Source organism: Alligator sinensis, unplaced genomic scaffold (assembly GCF_000455745.1).
Source record: "Alligator sinensis unplaced genomic scaffold, ASM45574v1 scaffold263_1, whole genome shotgun sequence".
Classification (NCBI taxonomy): domain Eukaryota; kingdom Metazoa; phylum Chordata; order Crocodylia; family Alligatoridae; genus Alligator; species Alligator sinensis.
This window is the reverse complement of record NW_005842627.1, coordinates 143,787-153,143: the sequence shown is the minus strand read 5'-3', so window position 1 is coordinate 153,143 and position 9,357 is coordinate 143,787. Positions and strand designations below refer to the sequence as shown.

At 46.1% G+C, this 9,357-nt stretch overlaps 1 protein-coding gene across 2 annotated transcripts in view; it reads right to left on the bottom strand.

Moving 5' to 3' along the window:
* Positions 1 to 9,357, bottom strand: part of IARS (isoleucyl-tRNA synthetase) — a 274,838-nt gene that overhangs the window by 246,439 nt on the left and 19,042 nt on the right. The gene's annotated exons all lie outside the window — the stretch shown is intronic.

Here is a 9,357-nt window from a genome sequence, read left to right as displayed (position 1 = left end):
GGGGGGGGGGAAGGAAACGGAAAGGTCATCTTTACAGTAATGAAGAATGAAGTACAGGCAGCCCCTGCTATACACTGTTTCGCTAAGCGTTATAATGAAATAGCGCTAATTTAAAATTGATACCCGATTCCACTTAATGAAACTCAGAGTACTATAAACGCTCACGGTCGCCATCTTGTGTCATCGAAAACTTTCAGTTTCGCTTAACGCTGGTTTTGCTTAAGGCTCAGTTTTTCAGGAACCAATTAAGTGTGCTACTGCGGGGGTTGCCTGTAGCACTCCTAAGTTGAAAAAAGGGAGAAAATTTCTTGGACTTTAGGTAACAATTCTATGAAACTGAATTCCATTATTTCCATTTAGACTACAAATTGCATAAAAGAGAAGTCAGTTCATGTTCAAATACCCAACACATTTGAAAGGCTATAAAAGTCCTTAAGGACAACAGTACTCTACAGTCCAGAAAGAAAATAAAGTCTCCTGTGTAGCTTACAAAGTAAGCATCTCTCTGGTTGTAAAGCAAGTCTCAGGAAGCAGGTTTTGTGGGATATATTTGTTAAGAACCAAAATTGAAAAAGAGGAGATGAATTATCACAATGGAGTTTGAAAAACATCCTGCAAAGTCATGAGAAGCAGGTGAGTAATGTGGCCAGCATGTTTGATTCCCCAGCCCGATGACCAGTACCAGTTTACAGCTAGGTCAAATGGGGACAGTTGTCAGCACAAATTCAGAGTAGGCCTCAAACTGATGCCTCTGGTATCCTTGTTCTGTCCTAGAGGCTGACAGTGCTATAAGAGAAGAATCATATATGAGACAGAAGAGGAGGAAGAAAATGAACTTAAATATTTTAACAGCAAAAGACCCCGATTAAGGAACAAATCTTCTCAATCAAATCCCAGGACGTCATTTTCCCATTGTACTCAGCCTTGGTGAGGCCACAGCTGAAGTACCGCGTCCAGTTTTGGGCTCCACAATTCAAAAAGGGTGTGGAGAAGCTTGAGAGAGTGCAGAGAGCTATGTGGAAAACAGACCTTATGATGAGAGGCTGAGAGCTATGGGACTCTTCAGCCTGGAAAAGCACAGGCTCAGGGGCGATCTGGTAGCCACCTATAAGTTTATCAGGGGTGCTCACCAGGATCTGGGGGAACGTTTGTTCACCAGAGCGCCCCAAGGGATGACAAGATCGAATGGTCACAAACTCCACCGTGACCAATTCAGGCTGGACATAAGGAAGAACTTCCTTACTGTCCAAGCCCCCAAGGTTTGGAATAGATTGCTCCCAGAAGTGGTTCAAGCACCCACTTTGAACACCTTCAAAACACGTTTGGATGTTTATCTTGCTGGGATGCTATGATCCCTGCTGACATCCTGCCCCTGGGGCAGGGGGCTGGACTCGATGATCCTTCGGGGTCCCTTCCAGCCCGAATGTCTATAAAGTCTATTAAATCTACCAATTTAAAGAAATACATAAGCCCAGCAGGGAGATACAAGTCTACGCAACTTCCTGTTAGGGAAGGTCTACTAAAGATTTTTTCCGTTTACACTAACCCAGCTCTGCTGCAAAAGTTCAAGGGGCAAACAGCAGCTGCTACTGTCAAGCCACAAACGCACATGCACAACTAGGTGCTTCCAGCAGTTCTTTGGTAATCCACTCAGCAACTGGGACAGCAAAATGCAAACTGTGCCCTCAGAAGGCACCTTCTGTTGAAGGGACTGGGAAGTCAGAAGATTCATAGATTCATATATTGTAAGGGGCTGGAAAGGACCTTGCAAGATCATTGGGTCCAGCCCGCTTAACAAGGCAGGAAAGACAACTGGGGTCAGGTGATGCAGGAGTGTCTGTGCACATCTTCCACTGGCTGCTGGGCAGTGACAGAAGCCTTACTCATTGTAGTGATGTAGGTGGCGCAAATCTGCTGGCAAAAAGGAGAGTCTGTCGCCACTACAGAAGTGTATATGAAACGTACTCAAGGACTGCTGACAAATCTTGGTGGGGTAAACTAGGCCAGGAAAACTAGACTAGAAATTAGAAAAGTTATTATTAAATATCTGTATTACTGCAGTGCCTAGGAATCAGTCACTGTCACTGAACAAAGCACAGTCCCTGTCCTCATAAGCTTAAAGGCTGAGGAAGAGTTGAATGAATTTCTGTTTTCAAGTACAAGTCTAGACATGATTAGTATGCCTACTCAGCACAATGTAGCTCAGATACTGGATACTGCTGTATTAACACACTGTTCTACTGGGGTATATGCCCTGCTTCTGAAAAGTGCACATCAGGCAGAGGGTACCAGAGGGCTACATCAGTTACACTGTTTCTGAATGCCCAAGTTAGCTCCAGTATCTTTGTGTAGGACTACATCACTCAGTCTAGATATGCCTCACTTTTCGCATAGATGGACTTGAATGCTAAAACTTGGGAAAGCATAACAGTACACAAGAATAAGAAAGTACCTGCTGGAAGAGTGGTCAAAAGTGTGTATACGCAGGTATTTCTGCAGCCACTAAATGAAAGGATGTGAAAAATGAAGAATGAAAAGACTGTCAACAGCACCAGCTCAGCTCTTTGGGGGCCTATGAAGCACCCAGCTTCTTCTCTAATAAGGATCCCTAGATCCCCATTTGCTTCCTCCTCAGGAAGATGTAAGACATCTGAAATGTCAGTTTCTGTCAAGATTACATAAATAAGGGTTTCAGAGGCAACATCTTTTCCTCATGTGTCAGCCCTCCTCCAAGAGGCCTGGTAGCCAGCTTAAAAAAAAAAAAAAAATCTTGCCCCAGAGACATGGAAAACTGGGTTTGGGAAGTACTGCTAGAGCAATCAAGCCAGAAAAAGGAAGTCAGCTCCCTTCTGGTCTTCCTGGACATTCTTAGAAAAGCTACCTTCTCTGCCTATATTTTGACATGCTGAAGGAAGACTACAAAGCATTCTGTAAAACAGTTCCCAAGGTGAAAAATACAGACTATTCCCCCAGGACTATAAGGTAAATAGAAGGGAGCTGAATGCTTGGCAGTATTGTTTTTATCATTACACAATTTCACCTCACACTCACAGATCAAGAGAAAAATATTTCCATTGGTAATAATCAAAATGCGTGAAAAGGGGACATAAGAAAAACAAAACAAAACCAAACCCTGGGATGGGGAATGCTGCGTGCAACACACACACGCACACACACACACACACACACACACACACACTAGGGTAGGGGGAGCCCCAGCTGCACCACCCACACACTGCTCCTCTGGCAATGGCACAGGCAGCTGCTGTAGGAGCCCTTCAGACTATGGCCCTCAGCGCTGCTCGCTCTGCCCAGGTCCCAGGCAGGGATCAAGCGCCAAACTCCCACTCTGCCCAACCCAGCCCCTGAATGCTCCAGACAGGGCACACAGGGGTGCCCCAGGGCCCAGCCACTGCCCCTGCACTGCCCAGAGGGGCAGGAAGCCATGGCTGTCAAGAGGCTGGGCTGGCACTGCACTGGTGCCCACCAGGCAGGGTTTACCCCCTAAGGGGCTCTGGGGAGCTGCTTCCTTCCCCAGGCAAGGCGACTGCTGCCTCCTAGCACAGTGCAGGACTCAGGGAATTCAGCGGCATTTGAAAGTCAGGAGTCCCCCAACAAACCTCTTCCCAGAGCAAGTGCCACCAGCAGCCCCAGCCTGTAGCTCCTAGCCCAGCCCCTGCCCCCACACTGTGCTCTGTGAGAATGAAGGTACCAGGTTTCTACAAATGTACTACCAAATGAACAGAATGATTCAAAGCAGGGTATACTTTATTGAATTATGGATATTTACTTTTTATATTTTGACATGCGACTTTAGAAAGCTTTTAACAGTACACTATCATTACTGAATTGTCTGCCCCCCCATGCCCCTAATTTCACGCAACTCTGAAAATTTAAAAATCAATAAAAAGTGCAATAAATACTTAAAAATAAACATCAATTTTAGCCATTGAAATAAAAATAAAATTCTGCCAAGCCTAGCTATTTCCCACTGCCTGCCAGTCAATCCTGAATTATACAGCAGCTTCCTAGCCCCAAATACCCATGTCCCCTAGTTGTCTAATTCAGGTGAAGTTGTTCTTCATCCTGCAGTGGCATTCCAAAATGATCAAATACTAATTCTTAGAGCTGCTGATCTGAAAACTAACTCACAGTATAGTTTTCTTTTCTCTTTAAAAAGAGTGGCTGTAGCTCTGACTCTAGGTCAGGGCCAGAATTGGAGTCAGAGCCGCAGCAGCCGCCTGCTCCCCAGCTTGCACTCAAATGCAAGATGCGGGGCTCCCCCCATGTTAAACCTCACCTTAGATTTAAATTTTTTTTAAAAAGTCAGCCCCACACCCTCTACGTGCTCTCTCCCTCTCCCTGATCTGCCGCTTTGCTTTCTACTTTCTGCCCAATCTGCTACACTCCACACAGTTTATGTTTCCTTAATTCAACTTAATCTCACAAATAGCTCTTTTCTGTTCGTTGGGAATGGAATTTCTCAAATGGCCAAGAGACCATCTAAAAAAGCCCCAATATACCAATAACTTCAGTTAAAGTAGTTAAATAAGCATGCCGTACTTCACTGGTTTGCATGTTTGCCTTCTTTCTTCATTTGAACTATTTTGTACGAAATGATCTTAGGTCACCACTAACATTTAAAGTTACATCACATCAGCAGTTTTCACCTCAAGTTAATGCATGTCTGTTACACTGAACAGCACATTTCTAATATATGGCACTTTCTAATATATGGCACTTTTCTAATATATGGCACTTTTCTAATATATGGCACTTTGACCATTAGCCAATCAGGATGATGTGTTCTTGAAGCTATCTTTGGGTAAGAATAGCAGTTGCCCTGTAATGCCACCCAGCACTGTGATCCAACTGTAAAAGTTCTACAGTAGTATGAAAAAAGATCTTTTAACAGATTGGAGGCTTAAAGGTCTTTCATTACTGCCTTTTAATAGAGCATAAACATTGCAATCCTGAAGGACAGTAACATCAGCAGTTTCACATACGCTGCCACGGCACTCCAGTTTTTAAATCGCAAGTCCAAACATGGAGAGCAGATGTACACACAATTTATCAGGCACATAGAAGCCATTTTTATGTGAGGTCCATACCTATATAATAAGAAGTATGCCCCTGGGGCCTTTAGCTGATACAGTGGTTAATGCAGTAGCCTTTCAGTTATACAGACTAGGACACAAAACTCTAGCTTGTTTTGCCTGTGGAGACAAGAGGGCTCATCCCTAAATTCTTCCTAAAGTATATTAAAATTCACAAATATATATGCCACAGAGCTAGGCACATTCAGTAGCATAGGGTCACATGGGGAATTTACAATGACAGTAAGAAAAGGTGTTTTAGAAATCACTATTAAAACCATAGAAACTGAATCTGTATTAGGCACATCTCTAACTAGACCCAGACATTTCCTCACTCAAAACAGGATTGAGTAAGCCTTGAGGGACAGCACCACAACATGCAGCAGCTCTCTATCATGCCCCCCTAGCTGGAGAGCACATACTGATTCTGAAACACTCTAGCCAGGGACACAGCAGGGGGATGTAACATCTGCTTGCAGCTGAAGGGCTCCATTTTTTTAATGCTTCAAAGAACAACTCCCCTTAGTGTAAACTTGGGTAGAGATGAACCCATTTGTGACATAATGCGTTAAGTCACAGAACTACACAACTACAAAAGAACAAAATACTCAAATTCAAAAAAAAAAAAGTGGTAGAATGGTTGCCTTACAAGGTGTACTTTTGTTCAAACATGCCCTAAATAACATCAAACAAAGCATTCGGGTTTGTCTACACAGAACACTGCAGTGCCATATAGAGAAACCCAAGTAAGCTCAAGTGGTGGTGGTAGCAGTGTAGATGAGTACCTTACTAAGAATGATCCATACTTACATCATTCACATTGGGGGGGGGGGAAATCACAGAAAGATGCCAAATTCCAGAGCCACAAACACAAAATTAAAAGCAATGGGTTTAATGTCTCCAGGTTCAGCCTTACAGATGAGTTCCAGTTAGGGCAATGGCATTTGGGTTATGATTCTTGGAAATAAGAGCAAGAATGGCATTTGTGTGGGGAAGCGGCTGGGGTAACAGACTGGAAAATTTTTCAGGTCATTCTTCAGACCTAGGTTTGTATAGAATGCATTACTAAATGAGACTACAAAGCCAAAATGACTTGCATTAGTTTTATTTGCTTTCTTTGAAAACCATATTATAAAACAAACAAAGAGAATGTCCGAGGAGCAGGGGACCACAACTATCCTGGGAGGGGGAGGAAGGCATGAGCACCCTCAGGAGGCCTCAGGTGCCTCTACACTAATGCTCGTAGTACAGGGTATAAGCAGAAGGAACTATGCCTCCTGATTGCAAGTAAGAACCCAGACTTAGTAGGGCTCACGGAAACCTGGTGGGACCCTACCTACGACTGTGCGGTGGGCATTCGGGGGTACACCCTATATAGAAGAGACAGGACAGAGAGGAAAGGTGCGGGGTTGCGCTCTATGTCAAAGAGCATCTCACATCATCAAGGATTAGCTTCAGGTTAGAGGAGGGTCGGGCAGAGACACTATGGGTCAAACTACAAGGGGGGCGTGGTGAAAGGGACCTTACGGTGGGTGTCTACTACAGACCACCCAACCAGGGAGAAGAGCTAGACCAGGACTTCTCCAGTTAGCTTATGGAGGTGGTTAGGTCAAGGGATGTTATTGTCATGGGTGACCTATACTACCCAGACATTTGCTGAGAGGAGCAGACAGCCAGGTCTGACAGCTCACGTAGGTTCCTGGCTGTATTACAGGACCTTCACCTTATCCAGGAAGTGCACAGCCCCACTAGGGGTAACACCTTGCTGGACCTGGTCCTGGCCACGGGGGATGACCTGGTGAGGGGACTGCAGGTCCTTGACCACCTGGGCAATAGCGATCATCACCTGCTGGATTTCACTATCCAACGCAGGGCGTCTAGGGCTTACACTAAGGCTAAAGCCCTTGACTTCAGAGAGGAGATGGGAGCCCACAAGGGATGGTTGTACCTTAAGGGGGCGATCCTCCAGGCACAAAGGATAACAGTCCCTGAGAGAAGCAAGGGGGGATAAGAGTGCTCAGAAACCCCCTTGGCTCAGCAAGGGCATTCAGCAATGCCTGAGGACTAAAAGGGAGGCACACAACCAGTGGAAGGGAGGAACTATCACCAAGGAGGAGTACTCCTTGGCCCGGGAGTGTCGGAGGACTATTAGAAAGGCCAAGGCAGAGATGGAACTCAGGCTAGCGTCCAGGATTAAGGACAACAAAAAGTCCTTTTTCAAGTACATTGGGAGCAAGAAGAGGGCACCAGGCAATATAGGGCCCTTGCAAGACACAAACGGGAATCTGGTGGCCACGCCAGACAAGAAAGCTGATATTTTTAACAGTTTCTTTGCCTCCGTTTTCCTGAACAAGGACCAGGATAGCCCACTTACCAGAGGTAGGGACAATCTTGGGGATAGCTCTATCAAGCCTTCAGTCAGTGCAGATGTAGTTAGGGATCTTCTAGAAGAGCTAGACATTTTTAAATCTGCAGGTCCAGATGCCCTCCACCCAAGGGTGTTGAGGGAGCTGGCAGGGGTCATCGCAGAGCCCTTGGCCTGGCTGTATGAGCATTCGTGGTCATCTGGCCAGGTGCCAGGGGACTGGAAACTGGCTAATGTGGTCCCTATTTTTAAGAAGGGGAGTAAGGAGGAGCCAAGTAATTATAGGCCTGTAAGCCTCACCTCGGTGCTCAGGAAGATCTTGGAGAGAATCATCAAGAAGCACATCTGTGGGGGGCCTGCAAGGGAGATCATGCTCAGGGGCAATCAGCATGGGTTCACCAAAGGCAGGTCCTGCCAGACCATCCTGATTGCCTTTTATGACCAAGTAACTAAATCCTTGGATGATGGTGTCGCCGTGGACGTAGTCTTTCTAGACTTTAAGAAGGCCTTTGACACTGTGTCTCACCCCATCCTCATCAATAAATTGATGCCTACACAGTTGGATGGGTAAAAAATTGGCTGATGGGGTGCACCCAGAGTAGTGGTGGACGGGTTGTACTCAACCTGGCGAGATGCAAGCAGTGGGGTGTCACAACCCAATTAAGCAGTGCTCATGCCACTAGCAAGGGATACCAGTCAAAGCATTCTCATTCCGCACTAGGTTAACAAGATGCTGGTAACAGCTTTCTTCACTGTACAAGCTAACAAAAAGTTTTATAGCTGCGTCACTAAAAAGAAGTGAAACTGTAGCCTTCTGTGCTTTACATAAATCATTATAATTGGCCAAGAAAAACAGGGAGTAGCCCTGCGATAAAACCCTAGTGAAAACCACTATATAATTGGAGATTCTAATTAGATTTATGACGTGGCATAAAACAATTGGCTATTACACAAATAAAACCCGCTTGTACTTCCGCAAAATCGGAGACCTCTGAAAACACGTCACAGAGTAAATTGATGAGCTGATCATTCATCAATCTCCCCGCCATGACCTCCCAGGCGTAACCCTTCACCTGCATGCTCGATAAACCTTAACCTGCCGACCGCCAGCCCGTATATATCTGCAGACCGACCTAACGAACTCTAAGCTGTAACTAACTAAGTATCTCTGACCTCCGTCATTCACCACCTTGACAGCGTAAGTAAACAATCTTGCTTTGCAACCGATAAGCATCCGTGCCTAATTCCACTCCAAGCATCACAAGTACCCGCCTGCCGGGCCCCTAAGGCCCCAAACCTCTCGCTGCAGTGTACGGCAGCGACATGGGGTACCCCAGGGCTCAGTCCTCAGGCCCGCACTGTTTAACATCTTCATCAGCGACTTGGACGAGGGGGTGGAAAGCATGCTAAGTTTGCTGATGACACTAAGATGTGGGGTGAGGTGGACACACTTGAAGGGAGAGAGAGGCTGCAACTAGATTTAGACCGACCACAAAAGTGGGCAGACGAGAATAGGATGGGGTTCAACGTAGACAAATGCAGGGTGCTGCACCTTGGGAGAGGGAATCCAGAGCATACATACAGGCTGGGGAGTTCCCCTCTTGAAAGCACAGAGGCGGAAAGGAATCTTGGAGTCATTATTGACTCCAAGATGAACATGACCTGCCAATGCCAAACCACAGCCAACAAGGCCAGCCATACCTTGTCATGCATCCAAAGATGCATCTCAAGCCAGTCCAGAGAGGTAATACTTCCCCTCTATGCGACTTTGGTCAGCCCACAGTTGGAGGACTGCATCCAGTACTGGGCGCCGCACTTCAAAAGGGATGTGGGCAGCCTGGAGAGGGTTCAGAGGAGGGCCACCCACTTGGTGAGAGGGCAGCAGGACAGGCCCTA